Consider the following 13,922-nt stretch of genomic DNA (forward strand, 5'->3'; position numbering starts at 1 on the left):
ATCCCAAGACAAGTCTATTAAACCATTACTAAATAATATTCGCCATGCATTTGATTACAGCAATGGTGATCCTGGTAAAGAGTTTGAGAAAGAAGACATTATTTTTGTATTAACTCGTGTGTCCGACACTTGGCCTGCACTTGACTAGAGCAGTTTCACAACTTTACAGTAGTAACCCAACCTCTCGACATTCCGAAAGCAGATTGCTCAAAATCAAGATAAAACATTGTTATAAGTGATTTATACTTTCCATAAACAGAAAAGATCAGAAGAGATAAAACAATTTGCTCTCAACATCCAATTCTAATTTTACTTTCTTTAATTTTCATGACTTCACTTTAATTTTGAGTTTTTTTTTCATTTTAAAGAGTGTTTTCAATAAAGTTGCTGCCTTTTGTAAACATTGTAAAGTCTTTAATTTTAATTCAGTTTTGAAGATGTCATTCCTAACAAATTTATATATAAAAGCATGTACGTAACGTATATTTTCAATTGCACAGATTCAGGCTCAAGTTCAGAGAACATTCAATGTTTATCATCGGTGATCTGGATATCGGCTTTCTGCACTAACTCACTGGAATGCGTTATTTTAGTAGTCTTTTCAGTTGCACAAGCAAAACGTTTAAGAAAATAAACAGCGAAATAATTCGCTCAACAAAATCAATCATTAATAGTACCTTCCAAATACATTAGACAAGAAGTTTTTTAATGTGAAAGTATTACTTAATCTTTCAACGAATATGACATTGCAACGCATTGCAATTCTGAGTTTTTTTAATCTCTGTATATGGGCTATACACTAATGGGAAAGGGAAAAAGTATAATTTAAAACTTTATTTTTCATAAAACTGCTTGAAAATTTGCTCAGTGGAAGTAATAAAAGTAATCTGTAAAAAGCTTACGGGAGAGAATATGTTTCATCCGTCGTTCGAGTTTGCTTATTTTCTAAGATGTTCTTCTTGATGGCATTCTTTCCTCTAGGAACATAGTTGTCGAAAGCTTTACTATAATTAATTGACCAAACATCTTATGCCCGTAGTCCTTATTCACTGTTTTCTTGTCGGTATAATACAATTTCGATTGAATCTCATATATTTTTCTGCATTCTTTTCAATTAACGGTTAAAATATTACGGTCGAAAACATCGCGACTAAAACAATGCAACAGGAAAACATAGCAGTAGAAAAACCCGAAGAGAAAACATAGCTGTTTTACAGTATTTGCTATAAAACATTAATAACAGAAGTTAAACCACCTTCGTGCGAAGCGTTGTGGTAAAAAAATGAACACACGTTCCAGAATATTATATGGCAATAGCATTGCAAATACTCGTTTTCAGATTTTTAAAGTTTCAAATGTATATTCTTTGTTTGAGTATGCAATCGTTTGTGAATGAGAAGAGAAATGAGGAATAATTTTACCCATATTACTTTAGAGGTTTTTGAAATAACATAAATTTTAACTGAAAAATCAAGAAGGAGCTTAAGAATTTAAATTATAAAAATGAGTATAAATTATTTTTTCCCTAATGGCAGATTGTGAACAGTTACAGCGTAACACAGTCCATTAATCTATACAAGGCCAGATGTGGTGGTCTCTTTATTTATGGAGGCACCTAATAGGCTGACCACCATGGCTTCCTATGAAGGGACGGACAGTTACAACCATGCCTTCTCCGGGATTCGAATCCAGGCCCTTCGGTATCGCAGTCAGGCTTTCCAAATCACTATACCGTCTGGGCAGCCATGAGTATAAATTATAAGTAGCAGCATCTAATCGAATTTTTAAACAAATGTATTTAGGTATTAATAGTCACTAATTACTAATTAATTCCTTTTTCAGAATTGATTTTATAGTTTTTCACAGGGGGGGGGAACTACAAACCTTTAAAAAACCTATAAACTCTTTACCTATAAAAAGTATAATATTTTGCTTCGAAAGTAACGGTTATATTTTGGAAAGTGGTTACACTAGTTAAAAAGAAGTCCTTAAGAAAAAATAATAATAAAATATTTAACAGTTAAAACATTTTAAATGATCTATAACGAATTAACTTTTATTTTATCTCCTCTCTAATGGTACATCCAACAACTAAGACATCGTGTTCATAAACAGTTGCTTGATATCAAGCAAGCTAATTTGTGAGTATTCCGTAACTTAGAAATAAATTACTTCTAAAAAATTCTTGAACTTGGAGATATATTTTGATAATTTTAAAAGCTTCCTGATATAAACTTTGCAGCAGATGCAGAGCAGTGATAGCTAACTGGTGTGTCATTTTTCTTATCTGTATTTTAGAATTCGTGATGTTGCATAGCTTAAAACGGTCACTGTATTTCTACATAAGGAAAACTTTAATGCAAAAGCTATTTATTACTGTTTATTAGATATTATGACTGTTTATTAGCTTTTTAAGTATGCATGACAGGATATGTATCTCGTACAGATGACCTTTATCTCTAATAGAATTTGCATTGCAAAATTCCAGTTCACTGAGAAAAGGTAATGAATGTGTTTTTTGTTTCCTCCTTCTCTTCAAAATAAGAAATTATGCTTTAAAATAAGAAATGATGCTCCAATACGAAGTGTGAAGAATGCAAATGTGCTTCTTTTCCTTTAGACATATTTCAATAGCTTTTATTGAAAAATGAGAAATGATTAATTCTGTTTGAATTATTGAATTTTCATATAATATGGCTCCTGATATTCAGTTAATTTTATCCTTTGATGAAATGCTAAACTTCTTTTGTCTAAGTATTTAAAAACGTTATTGCTGACAGCTATCAGTCTTCTTTAATTATAATATTTCAAAAATGTATCTTGCTTGAACATCTGCAGCTAGGCAATATTTAAGCCAAATATTGAGTTTGCCACAGCTTAATCACTGAATAAGAGAAACATTACAGTTTAATGAGAAATTAATTTAGCGTTCATAAATCTATGTAGACTTGACCACACCCGAAGAATTACCGAAGAGTCTCAGGAAGAGCAAAAGTCTCAAAATAAAGCTAAAAATTCGTTAGTGTAAAAAAGCGATGTTTTGAAAAGCTAAAATTCCTATTATTTTACTTACTTATTTATTTTTCCGTTGTGTGATTAAAATTATAATTTCATACTATATAACGCAAGCTATAGGCTTATAACTACAAAATTTTAAAATTAGTATAAGAGTACTTAACATTTTTAGTTTGAATTAAACACGTATTAAGTGAAAGATAAATTTTAATTGCAACTCATTTTTATCGATTATTTTGCAAACCAGTTAGTAATTTAAGAAAATGATTACCTTTTTGCTTTAACTCCTAATTTATTCGAAAATAACCGCATATAATGCAAATGGTTTAAACTTTACCATAAAGAGGAGACGCTAAATGTATTTTGACAATGCCTTCACCTTTCTCTTAAAAGTTTCTTCTACGAAAAAAATATATCTCCTTTTTATATATGAACCGTATCGATACATCATTGAAGTTTATATACGGTAATGTAGTTATAAAATTGAGCTCAAGAAAGCAGCTAAACAGCACATCACAGCAATGTTTGAAAGGCAGAAGCAATTTGTTTCTAATTCATAATTAATTTATACTATTGAATAATGTATGTTGAAGAGACAGAACCTAAGAGTTTCTATTCTTATCAGCAATTCGGTTTAAATTATTAATCACAAGTAACCAGAAATAATATAAATCTGCTTGGATATAAGAAGAAAGTTAGGTTTTACACTTTATAGTTAATTAATTACAGTATAGTTCGTAAATAAACAATAAAACAAATTCTTCTACGGAAATCATGAAGCTAATTATGAAAATAAATATTTTAGTAATCAAATTGTTCACCTTTCTGATAATTATTTTAATTATCAAAACAGAAGGAAGAGAAAAGAAGGTAATTATTTTAACAGTTTAGCTTAAAAATGAAAGGAAGGTATTTGGTTTACTAATGAATTTCTGTCGCATTTCTGCTTCATTATTAATTTGAATTATTAAAATAATTGAGCTTTTGGAATTGCATGAAAACTACTTCATAACTACCATTATAATTTAAACTTTACATAAATAAAACGCGCGTTATCTTTTATCCCAAAATAAGTAAAAATAAAAATATAAATATAAATAAAATAAAAATAAAAATAAAGATAAGTAAAGAAGTAAAATAAAAATTTAAGCTGCTGAAAAACACAAATAGCATATATGTTTCGGTGCATAATGCATCCCTCTGTGCCACTTCCTTTAAGATTTATTACATGACTTTTAATAATTAAATAAAGCACGTTTTCGGGAAGTGTGGAAAATTAAAAAATCATTAAAACGTAAAATATCTTCAAATAAATCTTTACCTTTAATCATTTCGGGAATGGGAAAATATTATTTAAATTTTCAAAACATATGCTTAAAATCTGCGTTTTAGTTTCGAAAACCCAAGTACAACCAGATCTGTTTCTCGTAATAGAGGGAATTTAAGTTTCATATACTTTAAATAAGGGGGACAAAAAGGTATGCTTATAAATTTTTATAAATTTCTGTGAAGCGGTATGTCATGAAAACTTATAAAGAACTAAAAGTATGATTTTAGAGACATGTAAGTACCTAATTGTTTTCTAATTTGGACACAATATTTAACAACAGGCAATCTTGATAAATCAAATTTCTGACAAGGGAGTTGTAGTTATCTGAATGCATATTGGTCATTGCGATATTTAAGAACATATTTAGATTAAGCATATTTATTCCTTAAGAAACATTTTTCTCGAGAACGTTTGCAAATTGTTAGTTTTGGGGAAGTAAAAATTAAAAAATCAGTTTTCTTAAGATTTCCTACTCAGTATTACTCAGACAAAGACTTGGACTACTTCTTTAATATAGGAAGGGATATTCAAATAAAAATATCTCTTACCTAACAGTATCAACTATTTGGAACAGGAATAAAAATAGATCAAAGAATACCGTTTTCTTTTCAACAGAAGTAATATGACAGGACTACCAGTCACGGATGAAGAATTACAAGTGGACATAATTACTATAGGAATATGGTGCAGCTGGAGTCTTTTCAATCCCACTCCAACCGCCTCCAGAGACCTTGAATCAGAAGACTGAAAAGACCGTAGGTGGGCTCGAAGCAAACAATTCTTTCATTTCCTCTAGAGCTCAGTAACTGAAGAAATTACTATACATTCAATATTTTGTGAATGTGTAATTCTCGCTCAATTTTAGTATCAAAATAAGGCAATAAGCGAATCGTATTTTTAACATTTCCGCTTAGTTTTAATACTGATGGTCTTCTATCAACCTTCCAACATTTTGTGCTCGTTGTACACTTTATGCACACTTTTCAGCGATCGGTTAGACTTGAACAAAAGAAAACTCAATAGTGCCTAAATTAAAATTGCGAGATCAGAAGTCAGAAAAATGACTATTTTGTAAAACATTACATCAATATTTTACCTTATTATGCCGTTGAAGTTAATTCTCCTTATCAGTTTCATAAAGTTAAAGTGTAAGCAAGAATGTTTTGTAAACGCTGGGAACACTATTGCATATAAACATGGTGTGTAAAAATAAACAATATCACTGTTAGATCCTTCTTGTGTTTCTGAACAGAAAATCTATTTCGAACTGCTAAACACTTTTTATTGTTTTACTTCTGTGTTTTCTATCCCAAGAACAAATATTAAAGCATCGAATACGTAAATCACATCCTTCAAAGAAGAATATGTTTGGAAAGATTCGAAAGGATCTTTGCGTAAAATTTGCTTCTTTTTAAAACTTTCTCGTTGCTTTCGCAATCTCGTTGCAAACCTTCATGAGACACAGTTATTTCAATTTATGCTGAAAACTGTATAGCACATTTCAAATAGAGGATAGAAACAGGCAGTTTACAACCCAATGAAAGAAAATACGATGTAATATTTAATGTCAAGCTAAGCAATCAGAATCCCGCATTTGTACATTTGTTGGTAGATAAGTAAAACATGTACCATAGATGACGCACGAGGTTTTTTCCATATTCGAACTAAAACAAGAACACAGCGAACGACAACTTGTGGGGACAAAACACAGATTGAGACAACAGTATATCTTGCAATCTTTATGAAGACTTTTATCACCTCTTACATCTCTCAAATAAGAAACTACTCTTTTGAAATACGTTTAAAGGTCAACTATTAGATAACAATGCACTACAAATAAAATGCATAACTATTACTACTTGAGACATGCAATATAGCAGATTATACGAATGTGTAATTTCGCCCATTCAAGAATATGAACAAGTTCGCGGTTTTCTACGTAAACAAATTTTTAAAAAAAGAAAGAGGGGGGAGAAGAAGAAGAAAAATATTTATCCTTATACGTAATAAATGTTGGATTTGATGGTTGAGAACTAAATCTTTCCAAAAATATTGTAATAATAGTATAAAATCTTTATGCATGCAATAAAAATATTTCGAGCATGTAATGTTTACATGCGCAAAGCATGTTATAGCAAGATACGTGAGTAAAAGATTGTTTATATAGTTGAACTGTAATTGACACAGAGTGGAGAAGCATTCGAATTGTCTATAAGACTAATGCCATTATAGATGCAGAATAAAATGATTCAGATAGTTCTCATTTAATGATTCTTCTATTAAAGACTCTCCTCATCAAAGTAACAGATATTAGCAACATTTTAAGATTTGTTCAATCAATGTCCCGCTTCAAATATTACCTTCTTTGAAGTCTTTAACCAGAGAAGATAATGGATAAGAAAAATTTCATTTCAGTTACAAGCCTTTATTTTAAATAACATCTTATTATAAATAAAGTATTAAGCATTTGGTTTCAAATGTTAGACGTAAAATTTACAGAGTTATTTAACCTAAATTAACGAAGAAACTTTATAGAGATATTAGGTATTTTTTGGAAGCAGGCAAGATGAAAAATGAGCAATCGCCTTCGCCGGGAATCAAACCACGGACCTCTGGAATACCAGACCAGGGTGCAGAATCACTACACCACGAAGACACGCTAGAAAGACGGGAGATATACCTTATATAAAAACTAAACTCAGTGGCGTAACAGCCCTAGTGGGCCAATGCCTACAGTGTCCCGAAATCTGCTTTCTTGACCATGGGTCCGGGGTGCGTAAGCATATGCCCTGAACAAGTGGTCAGCTTGTCACAGGACCCCCAGTGTTTAGTTCCCAAGCGAACTTGTTTCTCATTTTATCGACCCAAAGCATGGAAATCAAGGGATGAAAGGCTGAGATATACCTTATATACTCCCCTTTTAAAGGGCGACTTGGGTTTTCAGGAGACCCAATCGCCAAATCCTGGGTGAGGAGAATCATCATCCACCACCATAAATTTAGAAGTCAAACAACAAAAATCAGCGTTATATTTTCAAATTTTCACAGGACTAATTTCAATGGTTTTACCGAACCATTATCCTCAGCTGCAAAAGCGCAAATGAATGAGATAGGATATAATAATTAGATAAGATAAGAAAGCCTGTACAGGAGATAAGCTATTGGCGCCATCTGTTGATGAAACCAGAACTAAAATATAATTTCTTTAAAGGCTGAAGGCAAAGATGGATTCGTATTAGGGTCGTTAACTAGAACTGAAAGATTTTTTTAAATGTGAAATGCCTCTAGAAAATCCAGTTCACCAGTGGAAGTTGTTTTTAATAATTTTGGCAGCAGAAAAATTGAATATGTGATTTTCGGACCAAAAATGTTGGGCAAAAGAAGAATTCTGTGTTTCCTTTTTTCTAACATATGCCTCATGTTCAACATGAGGCATATGTTAGAAAAAAAGGATTCCATGATTCTTCAGACGTTTATCCGCAAATCTATTAGAATTAACATACCTTTTTCCGAAAAAACTCAAGATAAAGAATATTCTCATAAAAAGGCATGAGAAGCACGGCAAAATAACTTCATTAAATGTCTAAAATTTTTATTCGTACAGCTAATATGCTATAAACGGACTGAAATCATAAAATGATTCGAGCAATTCACCAACAGCAAACGATGACTATTCTCAACACATACGTTTTATTTAAAACAATATTTGCTCCTTATTCTTAACGATCAGAAGAGTGAAATAAAAAAAAATCTATTACTTACTTGCCGATGATTAAATATGTTAAATATTTTACAAAGCACAAATGTAAATTCCAAAAGCAAAATGGGCAAATAAATAATTTAGAACTAATCCCAAACAGCCGTCGCTGCATCCCGTTTTAAATATGCGTAATAATAATACATACAAAACATTTGCGTGAAATGTATGAATTCTTAATCATAGTACTATTGCAATTCATGTAAAATAAGTTTACAGATAACTCCCGCGGTCTTTGTCCTAATTTATTAAACACACAAACAAGTTTACAAGAAAAATAAATTTTAAAGAAGTGTACCAAATGCATATCGACCTTCACATACTTTCGGTCCCACCAGTAGATGTCTTACATAAATGGGTGAAGGTGGTTGTAGGAGGCAGATTTCGTACTAAGTAAGGAAAGAGAAGACAGTTACACAATAGCAAAACAAGCACCTCAACACAAACGTTAAAGCCGATCCAGCCTGATCCTTATAACCTGTCTAGAAAACTGCTCCCGCTTTTGCCATGAATAGCTTTGTGATTAAAGATTTTATTGCCAATTACTATTTACCGTATTGAGCCCGATATATGTGGATACTAAAGGCTTTCCTACACATTATAGTTTCGATTTTCTAAAGATTTTTATTTTTGAATTAATTTTGGCAAAGCTCTAGAGTACATCTGCCTAAAAGGAATGATGCTTTTTTTGTCCTGGACTTCCAACGTTAAACTAGATTTTATTCACGTTTTGCATACAGAAATCATCACGCAGCCAGCTCAGTCAACTTCCAGAAAATAAACGTAGAAATAGTCCCTCAGCCAATGATGAGCTGATTTTCTGAATATATTTAACAATTGCGTAAAATAGTGTGAATTCGAACAAACAAGGACATTTTTTTAAATTCTACTTATTTCTGAAAATTTTCCTCGTTTTCAGACTTACGAAATCGAAGATCAAAGTAACCACTAAATTTTGGATATTAAGAAATAACCAGTTGGTTTTCTTCGATAGATTATACGGAAATTTAGCGAAACAGTTAGGAACAAAAAATATCTAAATAAAATTCAAAACATAGAAATTGCTGTAACCGTACCACAGACCTCTGGAATTAATTTAATGATTAAAAAATTTTTTTAGCCCAAATGGGCGTTAGTGCAGAAGAGCTATTAGCTTCCAAACGACATTTTGCGACGAATCACTACAAAGGGCTGTATCACTTTTAAAATTGTCGCCACCAAATACTATCGCCCTGCATTATATTTAAAGAAACTAAATAAGGAAGAGTCTACATGAATGCATAAGTTTCTCGCGTCATGAAAAACAACGGTACCTAGAGTCATCAAATTTTGAATAACATAGTCCTCCACCCGAATATGGGCACTTGGAAGACCGAATTTGGAATTTGTTTTATTGCCTATTTCATATTTTGTAAAAATTTAACAAATTTTTTATTAAAAACTCAACAATTTAAAAACAAGCAGTGGAAATACTATAGGGAATAAACCATTTTATCTTCAGCGAGAGAGATTGTCGGAAATTCCAAGGAAATGCTGTTTTTAAATATTTTTAGCCCAGTATGCTAAAAATATTTAAAAACAGCATTCCTTGGAGCGTTATAAAAAATACTCTCAAAATCTGTATGTGCCTGTAAGAGGAAAACAAAAAAAAAAAAAAAAAAAAAAACAAAAAACAAAAAAAAAAAAAAAAAAACAAACAAACAAAAAAAAAAAAAAAAAACCGGCCGTATGGGTGTAATATAAAATCTGAAAACTTTCAGATTTTTTCTTATCTTTATAACTAGTTTTTTTGTTTGTTTATAAATTCATCTAAATTACCATTACAGGCTTAGTGATGTTTTACCCAAATACATTAAAACATTTTGGATTTTGGTAGGAATTAATAATTGTAGCCGAAAACAGAAAAGAAAATTTTTGACAAGAGAGTGAAATTTTATTTTTTTTTCTTTCAAATTTTTTTATTATTATAATCTTAGTGAAATCAAATCATTTTTTTACATGACGATCATTATGGTTCGTAGTCTAAATAAAGAAAGCTGTTTAACTGTCTTTCAAAGGTAAGGAGATCGTGTTTCGCATAAATCTAAGACTGGTTGGCACTAAATATTAATCTTTTCGTCAGTAAGCTCTAACTTAATCTGCAGAATACAGCATCAGATTATATCAAATGACTTACACCCTTAGATGATGTGATTTAAACTTTAACAGAGTAGAATCATTCAGGTGTGAAGGAAGGACAGAAGTATCAAGTACTGTCAGGGATTCTGAAATTAAGCCCCTTATGTCGTAAAACCTCTTGAACTTGGATCAGATGACCTGGAACCGTTCTCTTTATATGGAAAATACAATACGTTCGTTTGAATTATAATATCTTATTCAAAGGAGGGCAAAAAATATTCGCATTACCAATACTGGAGTTTCTGAAATAGCCCACGAAACTTTATCGACAAGAAAATGAAATAAATAAATATATAACTAGATATTTTACTCAGTGTACATTCAAGAGAATATTATATATTGGTATACTTAATATATAAACATTCTTATTTCTCATAGTTTAACTTCGCTAGTTTTATGATTTTGACGACTGTAAAATAAGATATAGATAGGAAAACTTTGATAAAAAAGATATGGGTGTAATTGATTATCCGACAACTAATTTTCCTGACACCATCAATACTGAATATCAGAAATTTTTTACGATTCCTTTGCCCACTACTTTGTGATATTATTATTAAGCTTACTTCGATGTTTTATGAAGCAATCTATTTATTTACTTGTTTATTATTAACAACTTTACTGCGTTTTTGAAAGCATGCATTACGTACAATTCTTCATAATACAAAACTAACTCTCACTGATAACACTTAAAATTAAGACCCACGAAACTGAAATGAAACTGAATATTTACCAATAGACACATATAAAGGCGACAGTTTTATTTAAGAACTATTAATTGAAATTTATATCAATCGCCGAATTAAAAACGAATTAAAATTATATGCTAGAAACCAATTAGTTTATTATTTGTAACTTCGTTTTTCTATATGTACATCCTTGCAGATTTAAGAAAGCAACTTATTTCACTTGTTTTCGTTGATGTCAGTTGTCATAGTGTCGGGAAGACTTTGTAGGATAACCGAGGCAAATGAATATCAAACAAACAATCTGATCAGTAGAGTATTGCATAAAAACTCTACTTCTGATAAAATTTTCAGTTTTAGAACAAAGAAAAAAAGTGAGCTGTAAGCTTTTCAAACATTTCTAGTGATTAATTGCTATGAAGTTTCTGATAAAAATAATTTGAAACGTTTGTATTGCACACTCTCGGCTATCAGCAAAGTCATACGTATCTTTCGTTTTTATTTTTCCCAGTCTCTTTGAATATTTCCTTATAGCATAAACTATTAAAAAAAGATTATAGGTGGTAAATAAAATTTCAATTACAAGAATTTATAAGGAAATTTCTAATGATTCAATAAACAAAATTCTTCGATTAGCATTTGATTGTGCTCACATTTTTAGCTCTTTGCAGTTAAATGTCATTTAATCCAAATGCATCCTATAATTTTCGATAAACTTACAATTTCAAACCGTTTCAGTAATACATTACCTATTCAGCTTTATGTACCTTCATGGACCTATTCATATGTAAGCCTATTGACTAGACTTGCTGTTAATTTCTTGATAGCTAACTTACATGCTCTTTAAAAACTCTTCATTTTTTATAGAAAACAGCACTGATGATCGATAATAGTTCAAATGATTTTCATTTCGGGTTTTAACAATCTTGTTTGCTTTGTAGATTAATTTCATATTTATTTAACACTCACAAATAAGCTACAATAAAGAATATTTTTGAATTAAAAATAGTAAAACAATGCTTATAAGCAGAAAGATGAAGCAAAAATTCTTCTAATACAATTTTATCGGGAGTATTGAGCAAAATGTTTATAATCCTTTTTCTTGTTAACTGTCTTCAATCGATATCAGACATCAATACCGAAAACAATACATGATTAAAGTAACACACAGCACTTGTAAAAATTAGAAATTGAAAAATATTAAGACCTGAAATACATATTACAAAAGAATGCAAAATAAATAGACTATTATCATTTCATACAAAATAAATTAAGAAGATACTTATTTATTTATTTATTTATTACGTGATACTTTATTGAGTTTGATAACGAAAGACAAAGCTATGAAATACTGATGCTAATTTCCAAAACCAAAATAGCACATTTAACTAAATTACCACATCAAAGAAAGAGATCATCAAAAATTACCTCAGAACATCAAAAATTACCTTCTTCAGGGAGAGAAACATCAAACATTATCTTCTTCAGGTTGTAGTACAATCTCGTTAGACTAAACTACCACACGTAAGAATATAAAAATATATAGATTTAAAAAATAAAGGAAGAAAATAATAGCACTTCAATATCTAAACTACAGTCTTAGAAACTTCCAGAAAATTGAATAAAAACTGCTTCTTACGAAACACTGACACTTCCTCGGTGAATTCTTTTCAAAGTTATGTAACAGACATGAAACGCAATACTACGTCGTGGTAGAAGTAATTAATTCTGAAAAAGAGCTGCAACAAAAAGATTTACCTTTTTAAACGAGAGCTCACGTTTTCTGAGGCGTCTCCTCGCATTCCTTAATCAAACTGATTTTTTAAAAAAGAGAGTGAAAACGAAATCGTCAACAAGGTAAAATAGCGTTCTCTGGAATTTTTATTGGCACAATTTTTCATACTGATTTTATTAATTTGTATTATTTAAAAGAGATATGATGCTTAGCAAGAAAAGATGTAAGAATTTAATCTAAATATTTAATGCGCAAAGAAAACCTTGTGTCAGAAATATGCGAGAAACAGTACAGTGCTTAAAAAAGAGGGATTACCTAGATAATACATTTCGCTGGCAAAGACAAACGTTAACAAATTATTTAAAAAAAATTAATATTTATCTTTGCCAGCGATATAGTTTTCAGGTAAAAGTACATTAGAATAAGCGCATAATAAGAAATTAAACAAAAGAGATAATTTTATAACGAAATTAAAGAAAATGGATACATCGGTTTTTATAAAGCTAGCACAAGTTTGAAAAGTTTTATTTATTTCTGTTTTCTACTTTAGTTTTTATCATTAACTGTATTTGATTTCATATCTTTTCTTTATTCATTTTTTAAGGAAAAATTCTCTAGCTATTCAAATATTAATTAGAATATCAAAGAAATAAACTGACTTGTTCAAATACCTTTATAAATGCGTAGACCAAAATGGTTACTTAAACAAATTGGATCTTCAAGACCTCGTTATCACAATACCAAGTGAATAATTCAGACATAATTAAAGCAACACATAAAAGAAATTAAGCTCACCGTTAGAGAAATACTGAAGCAGTTGCTTCACTTTCGACATAGTCCAAGCCTAGACTGACCGCAGCAATTGTCTTCAGCATCTGTTTCCCCAACCTCAATTGAGGCTACTGAAGAAACACTCTAGTAATCTTTAGCATCAAAGAGACAGGATTACACGTTTTTCCCAGTCAGTGACTTAGATCGTCCGCGTCCGTAAGCCAGATGTAGGCCTCACAATAGCACTATGGGACAGTGTTGTGTCGATAACCTGCCATTGTGTCATTGTTAAGGTGCGTCAGGTAAAGTCGCAATTACCGTGTTCTACATCCGGTGTCTCATTAAATATTATATAGTTTCATAATAAAGTATTGAGCTATTCAGAATTTAATTCTTTGCAGGTGCCTAAGCTGTATAACTTACACAAAAACAAGATCCACATTTCTTTTGT

General features: G+C 30.6%; 1 protein-coding gene across 5 annotated transcripts in view; it reads right to left on the reverse strand.

The window, feature by feature from the left end:
• The window catches only part of LOC118194027 (uncharacterized), a 359,931-nt gene that overhangs the window by 51,773 nt on the left and 294,236 nt on the right, over positions 1 to 13,922 (reverse strand). The gene's annotated exons all lie outside the window — the stretch shown is intronic.

This window comes from Stegodyphus dumicola, chromosome X1, assembly GCF_044657685.1.
Source record: "Stegodyphus dumicola isolate Sdum_Otavi_A_Nest chromosome X1, ASM4465768v1".
NCBI classification, from domain to species: Eukaryota; Metazoa; Arthropoda; class Arachnida; order Araneae; family Eresidae; genus Stegodyphus; species Stegodyphus dumicola.